We start from the raw sequence: 10582 nt of genomic DNA on the forward strand, positions 1-10582 counted from the left end.
CCTTTTGCTCGCAGATTCTGAAAGTAGATATCGTGAAAGAATTGAGGAACTTGAAGCTGAAAAAGAGGAACTCGCAAAGAATCTTTCTTCTCGAAACGACAAGTATTCTAGATTAAAAGTCTGATGAAGATGATGAAGTATCAACTAAGAAGTAATCTTTGTTTCTTTCTTTGATCTTCGGTAATACTTGTACATTTTATTCCTTCTTTTTGTATATTTGCGAATTCTTTTGGTTCCCATATTCCTTAATATATGAGTTTCTTTCATTTTGACCTGCATTCATTAAAATAATTCTTCCTTGCAATACGGTTAATCAACATAATCATTAATTTTTGAATTTTTGCATAAATCTATCATATGGAGACAAATAACATTTTATAATTTCATTCATTCCCATACTTGCCTCTGTTATTTGTATCCAAATGAGAGATTTTGCAGATTTTTCTTATTTTGTGCCTCAACTTCGCAGTTGTTTATGTATAATTTCACAATCATATGTAAAGTGAATTTTGATTCTTTTCAAAATCTCATTCCTGTGTGGTCTTATTTTTCCTTCCTAGTTAAAGGTCTTATTATGCCACCTCTTGTCATTGCGACAAAATCGCAGGACGTTCTTGCACTTTCATGCAAAAACCCATTGATCTTGCCTTAACTTTTTCTTTTGTATTATGGCCTCTTCAGGAATGTTGCGACAATATGACAGGCCTAAATATTCTTGAGAAAATAAAGCCCCATGACATTGTCGTCTTGCGACGAAATCGCAGGACGTCTTCGCACTTGCATGCGAAAACCCATTGATCTCGTCTTATCTTTTTCTTTTGTATTATTGCCTCTTCAGGATTGTCGCACAAATATGACAAGACTTAATACCCTTGCGAGTAAAAAGCCTCATGACATTTGCGTCTTAAGACACTTATCATCTCCCTAATGGAGGGTGCCGCCCTTATCTTCCCCATGGTTGCCCCTTCAAGGAGGCGTACCTCTACCATACAAGGTTGTCTCCTCCCATCCGGTCTTAACAACAACCAGTTGTTTTCGCATCCTCTTATCCCTTTTACCTATAGGGTTTATGGTTACAAGACTGCACCCTAAGTGGGGTTTTCTTCGGGCTGAGTGCAGTATAAGACAAGACTTGTCAAGAATGGCAAGGTACGCTCTAGACGCCCCTGACACTCTTGACTCAACCGTGTACCTCGGCGCCTTGGTCAGATTCTGCACTCCTTGGAAGAGTCCTTATTACCTTAGTCGACCAACCTAAGTCATATGCTTAAGCTGAGAATCCAAGGTGCCTCTCCCGGATGGATTTTTTGACCCAAAATCTCCATGACTCAGGTTCCGATGGCGGTGTAGCCTTTCCCTGAGCCATGCAACAGGTACCCCCTTATATGACGTACTTTAGGTCTTACATTTGCCTCTTGCGAAATTGTATTCGCGAACTAGGGTGTACGCCATAAAGGTTCGCCCCTTTCTCTTTTATCATTGTTCTCTGATTGTCTTCTGTAGAATTCATTATCTCTGCGAGATTCTCGCACATCATCATATCGTATTTGCATTTCGCAATCTCAATTTTGTCATTCAATAAAATGTATTTTTGAGAATTTTATTTATTTCGATAATGTCGCAACAAATCAATCATTCATACATTTCTTATTTTTATTACCTTTGCCATTCTCTGCTTCTTTGTTATTTTCTGCTACTGCTTCCTTGGTAGTGGTATGTTCACCATTTTTTATTCTGATCTAGCATTAGTTTCGCAACATCTCGTCTTCTTTTCGTTCGATTGCATCCACTATCAATCTATCATTTCTTTGTGTCTCTTTGATTTTTTGTCGCCAACTTGCCTTCTTGTTTGCTCTTCATTCGCAGGATTCCACTTCAGTTTCGTTACACCTCTTTCCTTCAACCCAATCTCCCTTTATGATTCCTACACCGCTGGGGTGAGGGAATTTGATGCACTGATGGAAAGTTGAAGCTACACCTAGAATACCATGTAACCAAGGTCGACCAATTAATGCATTGTAGGGTGACTCTACGTCAACGACACAGAACAGGATTTAAGAAGATATTCCCTTCAATGGAATTCGCATAGTAACCTCCCCTTTAGGCTTGTTGGAAGTACCATTAAAACCATATATCTTATATGTTGATGGTATAAGATCATCATCTCTTCCTCCCATAGTTTTATAAGTATGATAAAATAAGATGTTCACAGAGCTTCCAGTATCGATTAGAATCCTATTAATTGCCCATGAATCTTCAGCTTCATCATCCTCATCTTCTTTTGGTTTTGGATTAATTTCTAATTTTACTACCAATGGATTATCATGTACCTCTTCACCTTCAGGGATTTCTTCTGCGGTAAAAGAAATAATCTGTTTCTGCCATTCCTCTAGTGGCGAGATTTTTGCAATATTCATAATTTCTCTTCCATCATTATCTCTTGCGAACACTCTACTCAAAACATTGTCATGAAAATCTTCAATTGTCTTGTATGAATGTACGATAGAGTGACAGAATAGATTCTTTTCTTTTGCACCGACTTCTATGAAAAATGTTTCCTTCTTTTTCATCGTGTTTACTTTGTGATGCTCTGGTGGTAGTGGCAATGGTTGAGATTGTGGGTTCCCTACCAAAAAGTGGTTTAATTTTCCTTGATATATCATTCTCAGAATAATTCTTTTTACATTTCTGCAATCATTTGTAGTATGTCCATGAAAATGATGATAAGAACTAACTCATGACTTCTATGGTTTGGAGGTGGTTCCTTTCCCATGTTCCATGGTGTTGGTATATTCTCCATCAAAATTATAGCTTCCCATATTTTCTCCACACTTGCATTTAGAGGTGGCATCTTGATTTCTTCTCATACTACCTTGTGACCTCCTTGTCCTCTATTATAGTTTTGTCTTTGACCTCCATAAGTTTCTTGTGGCTGATCGAGTCATTGAATCTTATTATTTCCACCACGATTGTAGAAATTTCTTTCTCTTTCATACTCCTCTTGATCTCGGCTTCCCATAGCCACCAGTTTCTGTTGATTGTTTCCCGTCACCTTCTCTTGTTGTACTTGCGAAGTGTTCGCCATTGTGTTTATTAGTTTGGGTAATAAGCTTGCATTCGCTGTTTGTGAACTGGTGTTCGCAACTGGGTATGATTCCATTTCATTTTGCCTTTCCTCTAGAGCAATATATTCTTCCTGAAGTTCTCGCAATTCAGTCATTGTGATCGTATTCTTGACTTTGAAAATTTGGATATACAATAGGTTGGTTGCAAACATAGCATTGATAAATGATAAGATAAGATATCTCTCATCCACACAGCCAGCCATTTCGCTACACATAGTCCTCCATCTTTTAGTTAGGTGCTTCAAACTTTCGCCAATCCTTTGTTTTAATCCAAACACGTCTTCAATACCAGGTCGCGAAGAATTATTACTTATATATGCCCCCAGGAATGTAGTCTGCAAATGATTGAAGGATGTTATTGTATTCTTTGGTAGACCTTCGAACCATTTTAACACCTCCCCTGTTAAGCTGGATGCAAAATCTTAAGTATAAAACACAGTTTGGCTAAGTTAGCCTGTATTGGTGGTGGTTCAGATTTGTCCTCAAAAAGATAAATCTAGGGCTATGGTTGTCTAGACCAAACCCGCCAACCGCACGTGTGGTGTAGCTTCTAGGTCGTGTAATGATGGAATCCTCCCATCGTTCTCTCAGTGTCTAAGACCCAGTAGGAATTCGTTTCGCAGCTGCTGAAACCCTTTGTTCGATCACTTAGTCTTCTCCCTGTAATCGTTAAACATGGAAGCCGAAGGTTCGTTTTTCATGATTATTTTGATCATCATGTTAGTCTTGGGGATGTTTTACATGATTTTGAAATCAGCTTTGGTTCCCAAGGAAGATCAGTCGCAATTTTTTTTTGGAACAAAAACCAAATTACAGGTATGATTCCCTGAAAAATCGAATTTGGGTTCGTTATTTGATTAATTTTAGTACAGAATAGTTTTAAATTTTGATTAATTTGTCCGGAATAAAAAATAATTGTTAAACAGAAAGAACTACCTAGGGCTTAGAAGGATCAAGTATTCATTTTATTCTCTGATTCCCTCAAGATCAGAACTTGGTTCCTTATCTGTGTGAATTTTTGATTAATTAGAATTTTGATTCATTATGTGTGTGAAATTTGGCATAATTCGGATTTGGTTTAGAATAAGGTCCATTTTCGAGCTAGGAATTGGTTTTTGAGTTCATGCCATGGTGCTCTTAATTTTGACTTTACTATCAATTTAAACCTGATTGCTTCCTCACGCATCAATGTTTCATGGTGAGCTGTTTAAGGTTCTTTATATTATATTGCCTTTTCAAATCTGCAGTTACCAAATGAACTGCGCGGTACTTTCAGCCTTCCATCTTCCTTTGTGTTATAAATTTCTTGCTTTCCTGCATGTGTGCCTTACCTCTCCACTTTCCTTCAGTTTCATCTGCATTAAAGCTTATTATTGTTACCCTAATCTGTAATACTACAAAACCCCTCTTGATCGAAAGTGTCTTCTGTCTAAACTCCCATTCATTGCATTTACCCCTTAATATTCTCTGATTTTAACTCACCAAAAACCCAGGTATTATCTTAATCGTCTATTGTTCATGAGGCGGTATTCTTCTGTATTGGGAATTCCCACCGGAGGAGGAACCAAGTTTGTAAGGTTCTTTATTGACAGCACTCATTTTAGGCTGAAAATACAAGTTTGGGATTGTTAGTTGATGTTTATACTCTGATTTTACACTATTATTTTCCCCTGCTCCCGTTCCATCTCTGATTTCTTCATGTTCTAATTTATTGCGATGAATTATATATAGAGTATCAAAAGATTGGACCTTTACGTCCGTGAAAGGTTGGCATTCTGGATTGAAAATTATTTTCATCTTTAATTAAGGTACATCTGTTTTTTTTTCATGGGTTTGAATTTAGTAATCTAATGCATTTTGTTTAGTTGATACCATTAGGAAATGAATTTATGGTTTGTCAATTTTTGCATGTTGTGCAGTTCAAAAAGATCTATTTGCTTTGATTTGAAAGTGAATAATATGTGTGCAGTATTCCTTCTTCGATGAAAATCTTGGCTGTTACTATAGTATTACCTAACAAAAAATAAATTCTTTATCAGAAGTCACTCTTCATTCCTCCAAATCTAATTTCTGGCATGCCAAAAAAGTAAGTCTAACTGTTAGTATGTAATCTTTTAATTCTTGGATTAGGATCCCAACCCAACGGTGATGCTTTTTACTACTTAAACTAAGTTTTTGATGTGAACAATGTTTTGGAAGAACATCCAGGATGACAAGATGTTCAACTAGAATCTGTAGCGGGTAATTATCCTATATGAAATTATTTGATTTTAATTTTTAGAAGCAAATTTTTTTTATTGAGGCTTATTGATGAACAAATGTTAGGAATATTATTATCCTATTTATGAAAAGGTAGTTTTTCTAGGTATGTGATTTTTTGTAATTGTCTAATGGACTGTTAAGATACTCTAGGGGTGGCCGATAATTTCTCTTATCTTCTTCGCTCCAGCATATAGGTCTGTGGTTTTTGTAATGGTTTTATAACCTTACTTTTGTTGATTTATGGGAAGATGTTATTGATCTGCCATTTCAAATGTTCTTTCTGAATAATGCGACAAGTAGGAAAGAAGCCAATTTCCTTTATCTTTGGTTAGTAGTTACTTATTCCTCTTTCTACTTAAATTTATTTTGCAGAGAATGGTAACCTACTTGATAATCTCTGTTATATTTTAAGGTTCCCTCTACGTATTAGGTCTACAGTACCAGATCGGTTTCAACAATTCAGATGAAATTCAGAATTGATTCAATGAGTGTTGATTTAGATGAAACAGTCTCTAACCTCAAAAGAAAAATCTCATGAATAACAACTTTACATTTTTTGTCAATCAAACAAGAAAACTGTCTCAAACTAATATATGCTAAAAGGGATGATAGAACGACATGTGATGCTGTATTATGTCTGTCAGAAAACCCCTTTAGTGTTTTAAAATATACATTTTGGGAAAACCAGGCGGCCTAATATAGCGATATGCAGTAGTACTCTTGATCTTTTACTTCATATTTGGGTATGAATTTACTTTTCATTGGTTTCTTAATTAAGCCCGATGTTATGTCTTACGATGCAGATCTTGCAAGGCTGTCTCAACTGTGCTAAGATTTTTGAAGCTGCTGCAAAGTTGATGAAAGAGATGAGCTCAAAAGGTTTTCAATATTATCTCATTACATACTCCTCCGTACTCAAGGATATCAGGAAAGTTGGCGAGGAAAATATACATACACATATCTAACGCTAACTTGGTATGTTGCTCCTCTTCCTGCTTAGTATACATGTATCTGATTTGCTCACTTTATTGAGAATCTAAATCGCGTGTACATCCACACATCATTGCTAGATGGTGCACATGAACATGTATCACGTGCACGAACACACACACATTTTGGTATTAAAGATTTTGGATTGTTCAACTTCAAAAGGTAAGTAAAAGATATCAATATTTTTAGAACAAAAATATACTTTGAAAAGGGCACTTCTGACATCCCTGGCCTAAATATCCTACTTGGTTTGAATTATATTTTTGTACTTTCGTGGGTTATCATTTTCTTCAGATTTTATTGTATACATGAATAGTGTAAGGTTTTCTTTTACAGGAAATGGTTCTTTGTCGATTTGTATGCCAATTAGCTAGCGAAGCTTTACTTGCACATATATTCGAGAGCCACTTGAAGCCAATCATCTATATGGACCTTCTTGCATATCGACAAGTGGGGGATCCTGCACTTGATGTGGAAAGAACCTACAGAGTATAATAGAGTGAATAATAATCTGATTGTCAGGTCTAATATGAATGAATATAAATTTTAATTTTTCGTGTCTAATGGGAGTGAGTATAAAATTTGTAGGTTTGTGTTTTGGTGTTTAAGTTCATTTGATTATGAATGTCTTATGTTCCTGCCATTGATGGCTGCTGTTTCTGTTGTTTTTCTTTCCAGATTTACGATTCTGCTAAGTGTGCATCTATGGAACACAACTCGAAGATGCTAGAGTTATGTGTTGCTGATCTAAAGGATGTCTTTTGGATCTTACAGAGGTGCAGTTGAGTTGGAGATTAGGTTCTTTGTAAGCAAATATAAATGGGTATATACAAAGAAAGATCAATTTTGTAGCAAAACCTTTTCTTCAGATACCCATTTGTCTTGCTCCAAAGATATTGAAAGAATTGTAAGAATGGAATGGAAATTTTTTTCTTTTTCCTTTACCGTTAATAAGAACCTTAAACAAAAGTGCGTAAGTGTGAAACCATGTGATATCCATTTGACGTCTAAGTAGAACCTTACAATTCAGTTTCAAACGCAAATCGAGGGTTGAAATGTAGGCAAGCCTTCCTTCATTCCCTTAGCTCGGCTTGGCTTCGCTTGAATACCATAAACGAATAAAAGACCTTACCCGACTTCTCTTTATTGCTAGTATTTGTATGCTTTAATTCATTCATGATCCTCTTAGCTCGGGGTATTGAAACCGGTCCCCCACAGTTCGTTCCGTAGTTTGTCAATTTCTTTTCATGATTGTGTAATTTGTTGGTTACATGAATTATATGGTGCAGAGCATTCAAATTTAGTTGGTGCCCGTGCTGTTACGGCACGGGTTAAGCCCTAGTACTTGCATAATACAACATCATGATTTTTCCATTGCAACATGCACCTCACGTAGGCTTTAATGTGTTGAATTGCACAAGTTGTTTTATCAAAAATGCTGGTTAATGCGGGAAAATTGCATTTCGGAGGTATTCTTCCTAGTTGTACTTCCCTTGTAAATGGAGTTTTCGCAGCTTCTTCTATAGCTTCATCTAATTGTATTCTGCCTACTTCTCCTCTATTATTTAACATTCATCTCATTTCTTCTAATTCTTTTAAGATTTGTTTATTTACACCTGAATCTTGATCCATTGGTCTTTTTAATTTCGCCTCCCTTCTTCTGCGTTCATGTCTTTCTTCTCTCGCGAAATTTGCATTTCTTCTTCATCATCCTCATATCGTCTTCTTCTGCGATTCTCTTCCTCATCTCTATCTTGAATTCGCATATGATGATGTCTCTCATTTTTCCCTCCATGATTTTGTTCATTTCTTATCAATTCTATTCGCTGTCTTTCAGCCATCCTCTGTACTCTATCATACTCTTCATTGATATTACCGTTATTCCGGTTTTGTGTACGCCTTCTTTCTCGATTGTCGTGATTGTTCAGGAGAATTGTCTCCTGAAGCTCTTGTTCTTCCATTTCCGCTCTCAATCTTTCACGTTCGCAAATTAAACGTGCTTGTTCAGTATAATGTCTTTCAATTTCTTCTTCAATCGTTTGTTGATTTCTTTGAGCTTCTCTCATGTAAAATTCTCCTTCTTTCCTCTCGATTCCCTTCGCCATCTTGATTATTTCGTCCCTGACGTTGTCCATTCTCTCGATATTTATCATTTTGCCTATCATCAAAAGTTTCATTTTGTGGAACGTAACGATCATCAATCCTTTCTCTATTTTCGCGATGTTCTTCATTAGGATTTGTTATTTCTTCTTGAATATTGTTTCCAGCATTAATTGTGGGTGAGTTTCGCCTCATCTCTCTTCTAGTCGATCTTGAATATGATTTTGTAATACTTCTCGATCTTCTACTCTGTAGTCTCATATTTTCCATCCTCAATTCGTGATTTTGCCTTGTTAGATTTGCACGTTCTTCTGCCTCAACTCTTCTTTCTTCATGTATTCTTCGTCTCAACGTTTCCAATGCTCCAATTTCCTCATCTCCATGAATTATTACTTCATCTTCTTCTTGATTTCTCTCTAACTGTCTATTGTTTCTGGTTTGCTGCTCTTCATCTACTTCTTCTGTTAAATTTGATTGCCAAGTGTGTATACTCACCCTATCATAATCTGTATTCCTTCCTTGTACTAGTGTTTGTTGAATTGGTGGTTGAATTTGATTTTCTCCATTATTTCTCATTCTAGTAGATTCTCCCATTTCACTTCTTTCCTTTCCAGCAATTCTCTTGCTTCTTCTAACAGTAGTTGGTTGTTCTGATGTATTTCTTCTTCTAGCCATTTCATCAATATTAATGAATTGCAAGAGATTATGTAAAATTCTTAATCAATCACTCCAAATCTTCACAAATCTCAATATTAATCTTCAATTTTTTCTAGAATAATCCTCAATCTTCAATTCTTCCCTGTTTCTAGCGCCATTAAGTAGTTGCAGGAAATCCTACACTACACCCCTCACAAGATTTCATTAACATTCAACTCATTTTAGATTAACAATCTTAATTTTATTGATGAATCTTTGAACAATCTTACAAGAAAAGATAAAGGAATCAAGAATAACTACTGCTCTAGATTTTCTCTCTCCTATTTACTTGCTTCTCAATCAGAAAATATCTCTCTTTTCCTTTACAACGGAACGGCTATTTATAGGGAATTACATAGTGGATGACAGCTAATCTGTCCTTTATTTTCGGATATGACTTGCGACATTCTCGCATCCTTACAAATGTTAATCTCGCAAACTCTCTAGTTTTCGCAGGACCATCACATTTTTCTCATGGTTTTAGCTGACGTCGTTTATCATGTCATTTCTGAAATTGTTCTGTGACACTGTTGTGTTGTATTGTTGATAATTTCGCTGAGGTATTATTGTTGCGAGATTCTGATCCTACATTGGTAATTATTCTAAAATCCCAATTAAATTTTAATTCTGTTTTTTCAGCTTTAAAATATTTCAGTGTTCCGAAATTTTCTTTTGTTTTGTTGAGATCCTTTATCTTAACCGTCGATATAAATTTCCCTAATATCTGTTGCTTGAATACCAAGTTTACTCACTGTGTAAGTACTCTAGTCATGAAAATTATTAGCTGGAATTGCCAAGGCTTTCTTGGCAAGAAAACTAGAGATCATTTACTGCACTTAAATAACCTCCATTCCCCCGATATGATTTTTCCATGTGAAACAAAAATAAACGATGACCGTATTGTCAGATTGTCTAGTTCTCTTAGATTCCCAAATCATTCTTATGTTCCTTCAGTAGGGCGTGCAGGAGGTATTATCTTATTGTGGAAAGACGGGTTCACAGTAGAAATTCTAAATACCTCTAGTAATATGATTCATGCTCTCATAAATAATGATCCATCTTTGGGAGACTGGTTCTTGTCTTGTGTGTATGGCACTCCTTATGTTGATCAACAACCTGAACAATGGAAGTATATCCAAAGTCTAAGTACCTCTGTGTCCATCCCTTGGGCACTTATTGGTGATTTAAACATAGTGTTATATCCTCATGAAAGAAACTCCTCTTCCTCTACTACCCCTCAAGAAGTAATAGAGTCCATTAGGCAATATGATTTACAAGATATGAATTTCACTGGTAATTCCTTCACTTGGACTAGCAATAGTCATGGAACAGGTAAAATAAAGTCTAGATTAGATAGATCTTTGGTTAATAGTGAATTCATTATTAGCTACCCTAATGCTAGTCTTAAA

The 10582-nt window shown here is 35.9% G+C and overlaps 1 long non-coding RNA gene across 5 annotated transcripts; it reads left to right on the forward strand.

Moving 5' to 3' along the window:
- The first annotated feature begins 3723 nt into the window (after positions 1-3723).
- Positions 3724-7321, forward strand: LOC113308665. 5 transcript variants are annotated; one of them, XR_003339970.1, is made up of 5 exons: positions 3724-3941; positions 4857-4933; positions 6191-6362; positions 6714-6899; positions 7056-7321. It is a non-coding gene; the product is annotated as an uncharacterized LOC113308665 (long non-coding RNA). The 5 variants fall into 5 exon arrangements; XR_003339971.1 differs by lacking the exon at positions 4857-4933 and adding an exon at positions 5688-5714; XR_003339968.1 differs by lacking the exon at positions 4857-4933 and having other exon boundaries at positions 6714-6946.
- Positions 7322-10582: the final 3261 nt, after the last annotated feature.

Source organism: Papaver somniferum, chromosome 9 (assembly GCF_003573695.1).
Source record: "Papaver somniferum cultivar HN1 chromosome 9, ASM357369v1, whole genome shotgun sequence".
Taxonomy (NCBI): domain Eukaryota; kingdom Viridiplantae; phylum Streptophyta; class Magnoliopsida; order Ranunculales; family Papaveraceae; genus Papaver; species Papaver somniferum.